The sequence below is a fragment of the Simochromis diagramma genome, unplaced genomic scaffold (genome assembly GCF_900408965.1).
Source record: "Simochromis diagramma unplaced genomic scaffold, fSimDia1.1 OVJJ01000514.1, whole genome shotgun sequence".
NCBI lineage: Eukaryota > Metazoa > Chordata > Actinopteri > Cichliformes > Cichlidae > Simochromis > Simochromis diagramma.
Genome location: NW_024387346.1, coordinates 2410938 through 2419505, shown reverse-complemented (window position 1 = coordinate 2419505; position 8568 = coordinate 2410938). Strand labels below are relative to the sequence as shown.

Sequence of the window (8568 nt, the reverse complement as noted above, 5' to 3'; positions counted from 1 at the left end):
CGCACACTTTATGTCTGTTTTTGTGTTGTTGTTGTTGGACCCCGCTGCCTCCCCCAGTACTGAACCCATAGGCCGAGAGTGAGAGAGAGCAGTAAATGCGTGACCCCGCCTCCCCTTCTCCTCACCCACTTCTTCTCCTCACCGGTGCCGCACGGTTACTTGCTCCATGAAAAAGCTGCAGCCAGCAGTGCGTTCCTGTTGCAGATGTTGTAAACCGATGGCTTCATTTCTCTCAGTTCGAATGGGCTTGCAACAATGTGCGCGAGAGCCTCGAAATGTTTGCAGTTTACAGTGAGGCTGCATGCAAATGTGCGCGCACGCAGGCCGGATAGGACGCGGAGAGCAGAAACAGTAGTGCCTTTAAAATAGTTCAAAAACAGCATTAATATAAACATCAGAAATACAATCTTGAAGGTTTTCACGCAGAACTTCAGCACAGCTAAAACAAACAAAAAACAAATCTCATTCTCACCTACATTTGTTCCACATTTTTTCTGTCTTGCGTGACTTCGTGACAACGATATTTTCAAAACAAAGGTTAAAAAAAAGCCTTTAGGCCATTTGACCCTAGCTGGCTCCCTTATCTATTAGACAGGGCGCAGTGGCATCTGTCTGTCAAGTCACAGGTTTATCATTAACAGGGATCCCACAGCACTGCCCACTGCTGTTCTATTGAGCCATCTAATAAGAACAGAGAGAGAGGGAGAGAGCTCATCCTTGACTTATTATTAGGCTACTTATTAACATGTATCAGCACATGGACTTCAGCTCGGATGATACTGACATGCCTGAGGGTATTAGAGGAAAGCTGCGGCGCTGATAGCAGCGCGATAAGTTACTGCTGCGTGAGGCACAATCATTCTAATCGAAGAAAAGGTGACAGCAGAGCGCACGCGTCAAGGTCGCTCTGATAGGTGTGCGCATGTTATGGCACAGAGATCTGAGGGAGATATGAGTCAGGAAAACTCAGCTGCTCCTCTTTGCGAGGAGAGATCATAAAGTCCGAACAACCCCACCCCCTTCCCTTCATCTGAATCTCCAAATACTTCAAATATGAAGGAAGAAGAAGAAGAAGAAGAAGAAGAAGAAGAAGAAGAAGAGCTGTATGTCCTGTGAGAGAGATCCGGCCCACAAAACGCGTTCATGGGTTAGATTAGCCGCTTTTGACGCCCCCTCTCCACCCTCCCTCGCTTCCCTCCGCTTTTGTCTCTCCTCCCTTCTCTCCTCCCTCTTACAAGTCAGCGCGCCCGTTGGCACAGGAAAGATTGAAAGTGACATACACTGATTAGAAACCGGTCCTCTGCGTTGTTAAACCCCGCTGTGACACCGCAACTCGAACTTCGCTGGTTGTTTTCTTTTCTTGCTTTTCGGTCAGATTGCTTTTCTTTGCCCGGACTGTATAGCGTTTTCTTTCGCGGTGCGTCGCGCTGTTTGTGAACATTTTCTCTCTCTCTCTTCCGAGGATGAAGCCATGAGTTTAGAGGAGAGCACACTTGTGCCACAGAGACGCCTTTTGAGCTAAAAGGCGGGCAGACGCTTTAAAGAGGGGACGAAGATTTACAAAAAGAGCCGAACACATTTACGTGTGTGCGCTGCTGTCCACAAACTCTCCCTTTTCTTTCCTTCTCATCTCCGCTCGCTCCGCTGCTTTGGGCGCTATCCACACACACACACACACACACACTCAAACCCTTCAGCCTTCACTACCAATAAATCAACTTTTCTTCTCTGTGGATCTCCTGCGCGGTCTCGACTCCAGACCCAGCAGCACAGGACCCGCGTGACCCAGGAGTCGAATCAAAGCCCAGCCCTGGATTCAATACTCCTGATCAATGGACAGAGCCTCCTCAGCGGGCAGCAGCGCTACAGACACGTCGTAAACAGTGAGTACACACACACACACACACACACACACACACACACACACACACACACACACACACACACACACACACACACACACACACACACGGACTGTCAGCAGCAAGTCTGTACTGAAGACTGTAAGATCATGTAGAGATTTCTCTGCAAAGTCCAAACAAATGCTACACAATCCAACCAGCCGACAGGAAACTCCAGGGACTTTGATTTTATGCTTCCTTGCGAAAAGTGAGTGATTCATAATAACATCAACAACAACAACAACAACAATAATAATAAAAAAAAATAGCTATGATTATTAGTAAAAGTTGTACTTGTAATCATTCCATTTAAGGACTAATAATGTACTAATTATTGCATACTCAAGGCTATTGGCATTACGTTATCTTTAACAGTATTTATAGTAATAATTAAGTAGAAGTAAGTATAATAAGTAAATAAAATTAGAGAGTGAAAATCATATTTCTGCCTCAAAAAGTGTCGAAAATTACAGCTCACGTCTTCCTATAATTTCCTTAATGTAGAAAAACGCTCTGCTTTCTAATTACATACGGGTTATTTCTCCTAATTAGTCTTCGTGTTTGACGGGAGGTCACTTTCATAAGAAGTGTTTGAAATATTATCCATAGAGAAATATTACATATGTCTATAAAATTACATACTATTATTTTATATTTTCATTTTTGAACGAGCTATTCTTCAAATATATTTAGATATTTAAAAAAAAATGTTTGCCTTTAGTTTACATCTTCCCTTTATTAATTAATTAATTGGCGCTTTGATAAAAACACAAACAGCGTGAAAATAACGCAATGTTTAATTTTATTTTTATCGTAAAGGATCAGGATAACTCACCCCTGTGTGTGTGTGTGTGTGTGTGTGTGTGTGTGTGTGTGTGTGTGTGTGTTTAAGTGTGCTCAGGTTTAAAATACACAGACAAAAAATGAAGTTATATTTTCAGTAAACTAGAGAGAAGGAAAATAGAATGCGTCACAGGATTTCTTCACTTTGTAACTTTTTAACCTCTAAAAAATATAATTCATGACGAATTACTTTGAGAGGTGTTACAAATTAACACGTGCTGAGCTTAAATAACCCCTTACCACCACCACCACCCCTCGTTAGTTTTACACTGTTTCGTTTGCAGAGAGACACATATTCACCAGAAAACGGGACGAGTGATGAATAAAACATAGCGAGGGGAGCAGAGAGGTGTACGACAGCGTCCAAGTGTTTCCTGCTGCTACAGGGGCCTTCTAACCTCTGCGACACATCGCACACTCAGAATCTAAAAGTTACCTGCTGCTTTAGAGGTCTGTAAAATATTTGGGGGGATTCAGATTCAAGTATTCAGATATAGGAAGAGGTTTGGGAGTAAAAGGCCTCCATGTCTGCTGCGCGTAATCAGAAGAAACCAGAGCCAAATGCGTTTGGCTCCAAATGAGAAACAGTCCCTCTGCAGACCGTCATGTCAGGAGCAATAGTTTGTCCTGCTAAACACAAACGCTTTTTAAAAAGCTTTTCCCCCCCAAGAGAAACCCACACTTCTTCTGTTTCCACGTCACAGTTAATAGTGTTGTGTATGTGTTGTTAATAAATCAAAGTTCATATCTAAAAGAAAGGCAGTGCTCTGTCCCCCTTTCCCCTCGCTTGATTTTTAAAGTGATTCCTTTTATTTCGGCTCTGTGCGTAAAAGCCGAGGTTCCTCATGCTGGAGTCTGTCCGTCCTCTCTGACCTTTAAGAAACTGCAGGCTGACTCAGTTCCTTCTTCGTCTCCAAACCACCAAGAATCCAAAGCAGCGCTCGTGTTTAGAGTGTTTTTCTCATGGAGTTTGACTCGCGTGAAGTGCCAGCTTCCCTTCGCACACACGTCAGGTTTTCTTTTTTAATATATATATGTACACACACACACACACACACACACACACACACACACACACACACACACACACACACACACACACACACACACACACACACGTTTTCTTATTTTGTTGTTTTGGTTGGTCAAGATAGCTAATATTAATATTAATATTTAGAATATTTACATTTTATGAGTTGCAGTTTCTAATTATGAAATAACGAAAACTGCCGACAGCAAGGTGCGCGCAAGCTGCACCTCAGTGTCCACCTTTTGTCATTCTCTCAAGACAGCAGAGCTCCTTTAAAATATGTGTACGTGAAAGGGGGAAGGGGGGGGGGATGCAGGATTTTATATATTTATTTATATATTTTAGCCAACCGCGAGGAAAAATGAATTCGTTTCGGCTGCAGTGATGGCCGCTTTCTGGGGCTGCCTGTCTGCTCAGAGTTTACTCACAGGTTCAAAAAGTTGAAGAGAGAGGAGGAGATAGTGTGGAACTCTAACTCTGTTTGTGTATATTTAAAAAATAAAAATAAAAACCTGATGGTGATGCTTTTTAAAGCTTGGCCTGAACACCTAAAAATAGCCATCCTTTCATTTATTGAGAAGTCTTTATTTCTCTTAACTTTAATATCGGGATATACTTTGGGCTTTCAGGAGTTATCCAGCTATAAGAAACTGAGGTTTCATCTACCCTTAAATGGTCCACTGGAAATATTTCAGGGACTCTCTTTCTCCATGAACCCGACTATCTGTTCACATATATTATAGGTGTGCTATTGAACCGTAGATTAGATTAGAAAATGTGTGTGGGCGCTGATGATGATGCTATGGGCGTCACTGCTGCTCTGTGCGCTCACATATACACTGTTATATCTCCCATTCAGCCTGTTTCATAATGGTCTCACTGACCTGGTGATCATAAATGAAGCTCTTAAAGCCTGAGGAACCCCCCACCCCCTAAAGTAATAACTACAGTTATTCTCATTCTGGTGAGGCCTGCGTGAGCTGTGGTGAATGGTTTGGCATCAGTGTGTGTGTGGATGTCACAGTAAAATTTTACCATTTCCCTCCAGCTACTTCTCTCTCTCTCGGCAAAGTAACAGTAACTTTTTTTATGATGTAGTGCAGTTTGAATCTACACCTCCTCACTGTTACAAGAACCTGGTTGTGTCCAGCATCGTCGTTTTGGATGAGCATGCGCATGTGTTTGCGCCTCGTGCACCGCATTCGTCCCCGCTGTGAGTGGCTGTGCTCTGAGTCAGTGTGTGGTCCCTGGATGTGTTAAAGCAGAGTCTGTGTAGCACGCTGGCTGTGGTTTGTGTGGCTCCGCGTCTGTCTTTACGCGGAAGAGCGTGCGCATCCTCCCAAATGGAAGGGCGAGGCAGTAAATGCTCGCTCTTCATCCTCGCGTTATCGAATGAGATGTTTACGAGAGAGCCAAAAATGTTTGCCAGAAGGGCCATCGTCTCGCCCCCTCACCCTGCTTGCTTTCCTCACTCCGTCTGCGCGGATGTGAGTTTGCGTGTGTTTGAGTGCGTGGAACCACCTCAGAGCTTCAGAATAGTTGTGTTTCTCTTAAAGGTCCGTCCCGCCCGCCCGCCTCCCCCCTTCACACCAATGCTCTCCACATCACAGTAACACATCTGATGGCCATAAACAGCAAATTCCGCACTAATGTAACCTTCCCGAACAGCAATCATTCCTCATAATCAGCCACATAAAAATGTTCATGTAGTTCCTCATGTTGCTTTCAGACTTTCAAAAACACATTTAGAAAGTGACACTTTTTTAACTTCCCCCTCAGTGTATTTTTTATTCCTTTGCATTGTCTCACGTATTAATTATTCGTTTCAGTAAAAGTGATGCAAAATTAACAGATTGACTTCCTAATGCCGGTGCCGTCATTTAGGGATGCACTGATACATCAGTGAAGAAAACACTAGCCATGTTTACTGATAAATAAGATAATATTTACTGATATCTGTAGTCGATATTTAGCTGTTGTGTTACATCAACTTTTATTTTGGCTAAATAATCCAAAACTCTTTAATAAAGAGCTGAAAATCTACAAAAAAATTCTGTTACTTTTTCAACATGAACATTTTCTTTTGTCTCCAGGGAGCAAAGTAGAAAATAACAAACCACAAAAAATAAGTAATAGGTAAATAAAAAGTCTCTATGGGTATTTATAATCCATGCTTCACAATAGGTCTAGCTCTAATTTAATTATTTCTGAAGACATCCAGGAACCAGATTGATTAATAAATAAATATCTGGCCACATGGATCTGAATACATTTCTGCAGCCCTGTCTGTCGGTAGTTTCAGCTGGGATACTGGTCTCACTGATTGATATTGACATCGACATTTCCCACCATCACTGGCTGATATTTATCTGCTGTGTTGCATAAATTTTGAGCTCACTAAATTATTTTTAAAACTGTGTAACAAAGAGCCAGAAGACTTTAATACAGTTTGGTTACTTTTATAAGTGAAAGATTTTTCAATTTCCTTCGAACAAAGAGGGGGAAGAAATGACGTGAAAGATGTGTTCTATTTAGTGTCAGTGCCGGGTTACAATCCCAGATTCACTGCATCCCTGTAGTTTCATTAATTCCACAGACATCCAGAATTTAAGCTGATAACTTGAGCTAAAATGATCTGTTCATTGATCAACGATAAATAAATAAATACTTTGAATAAATTGGCAACAATTCTAGTCATTGATTTGTTTCATTTTTTTTTTAAAGGCGTGAACTAATTCAGCTCAGTTTTATTTTTTATAGCAACAATCCACAACAACAGTTGCCTCAAAGTGTGACTAAGGACTCGAGAGTATCAGAAAGATAAGTAACCCTATATTTTGGAAAAAGGGAAAACTTTTTCTCTAACAATTTAAAACATAAAAGACACTCTGAGGGCCTCGGATTAGGGTTAGGGTAAGGTCGTCATAGATTAGTTGTCACATTGGCAGCAACCTCGGCCGGTGTACCTCTGTGTTGGAACAATGTTACTTTACCCAAATCAGAATCTCAGAAGTTCTTTAAGGAAACACAACTTTGACTACAATATGTCACTTCAAGGCACTTTCTATTGTAAGGTAAAGACCCTACAACATTAGAAAGAAAACCAGACTCAGGGAGGGGCGGCCATCTGCCGAGACAGGCTGGGGGCGAGGGAGACAGGGCAAAAGTAACACCATGAAGTCAAACAGTTCAGATGTTTAAAATCCGAGTCGGTGGATCCACAGGATCAGATCCACATCAATCCACTTGAACCGAACCAAGCTGGCTTTTTGGGGGGAGTGGCTCGCTTCTCTCTGTGGGTAATGTTCAGGCAGTCTTTGCGTCGCATGCCGTGTTCATGCCTCCCTGCGTATACGTGTGTGTACATTCTGAACATCTTTGACGACAGGGCTTTTAATTTTGCCCCCTCCTCCTCCTCCTCCTCCTGCCTGCTTGCCTGCCTTCTTTTATCTGTGCTGCAGAGCCAAGCATTAACCAATAGCTTGATAGCCCTGCTATAAAACTGGATGTCAAACGGGAAGAACAGCCGTATCTGTGGATATTTCCCTATAGGTGACGCCTCTCTCTTTCTCCCCTGTTATCATTGCTAATAATGCCCTCATAGGTCACTTTTTCTCTTCCTCCCTCTTGCTCTCTCTCTCTCTCTGGCTGGTTTTGCATGTTGAAGGCAGAAACCTTCATTAGCAGACACATATCATAACGGTAAAGAGAGATATCGGACAGGCAGTTACAGGAGAGACTCGCAAGTCTGTGTAAGTTTGGCTTCTCTTCTATAAGCGTCTCTACGACCGCAGTCTTAGAGGTCAGGAGGATTTTCTGCTAATGCTTTCATACGCGTACGGAGGACTGAGCAGCTTATCACGCTGCTTGGCTCACTCTGTAACTTTTTAACAACTTTTTGCCTTTGTTTAAAATCTCAACGTGTGCGTGTGTGTGTGTGTGTGTGAGTGAGTGAGTGAGTGAGTGCTGGGGCTGTGGTGTTTACTGCCCTGTTTCCTGTAACACTTATCACAATGGGATTAACTCTGTGTGTGTGTGTGTGTGTGTGTGTGTGAAGGTGGGAGGCAGGAGGTTCCTTCTTTTGGTCCATCTTCTAAACATTCGTTGCTCTGCCCCTGACATTTTGCGCACGCGTCCACACTTTTAAACAAACCTTACAATCCAGGTGAGACAAAAATAAAAACCCACATGATGCAGCGATCATCTTTAAAAAGTAGAATTAAACGGTGACCGGAGGCTCCCGGCTTACCCCAGCCACCCTTCGGTGTGTGTTTCGCATGGACGGGACTACCAGTCAGTGTTTGTCATCTGTCTTGATTTGCAGAGTTTAGGCTGGCTTTGAATTACACGTTAGCCTCTGTTTGTGTGTGTTTACGTCTTTGAGCTGGACACATTGTTTATAGGTGTGTTTGTTGTCGTGTCCTACTCTTCTATTTCTCTGGGTGTGTCCTCATTTTTGCTCTGCAATCTCGTCCTTGGCCTCCAGTATGTATTTGTTATGTCTAGAACAGAGTAATAATGTGGAATTTGATAGTGGCTTATCATCAAAACATGAGGTTGTCCCACTATCAAAGATTACGCGGGACAAACAGAACTCTTTCTGACACTCTCAGAGCACGCATTAAAGGGTGAGATTAAAAAAAGAAGGAGAAATACTTACGTCTGCTAAAATAAAATCAGCTGTTATAAAAACAAGTCATTTTACAGTTTTCCAAGAGCTCTGAAAGTTGGCCAGAGAAGCAGTAAATTGGTAAATGTGTCATGACCCTCTCCTTATCAAAAAGACATTACATT

General features: G+C 42.6%; 1 protein-coding gene across 2 annotated transcripts in view; it reads left to right on the top strand.

Annotated features, from left to right (window-relative positions):
* The first annotated feature begins 1227 nt into the window (after positions 1-1227).
* Positions 1228-8568, top strand: part of satb2 (SATB homeobox 2) — a 52550-nt gene continuing 45209 nt past the window's right edge. For both annotated transcript variants that reach the window (XM_040006769.1, XM_040006768.1), the window contains exon 1: positions 1228-1883. The gene's annotated coding sequence lies outside the window, so the exon portion shown is untranslated. The remainder of the gene's footprint in view (positions 1884-8568) is intronic.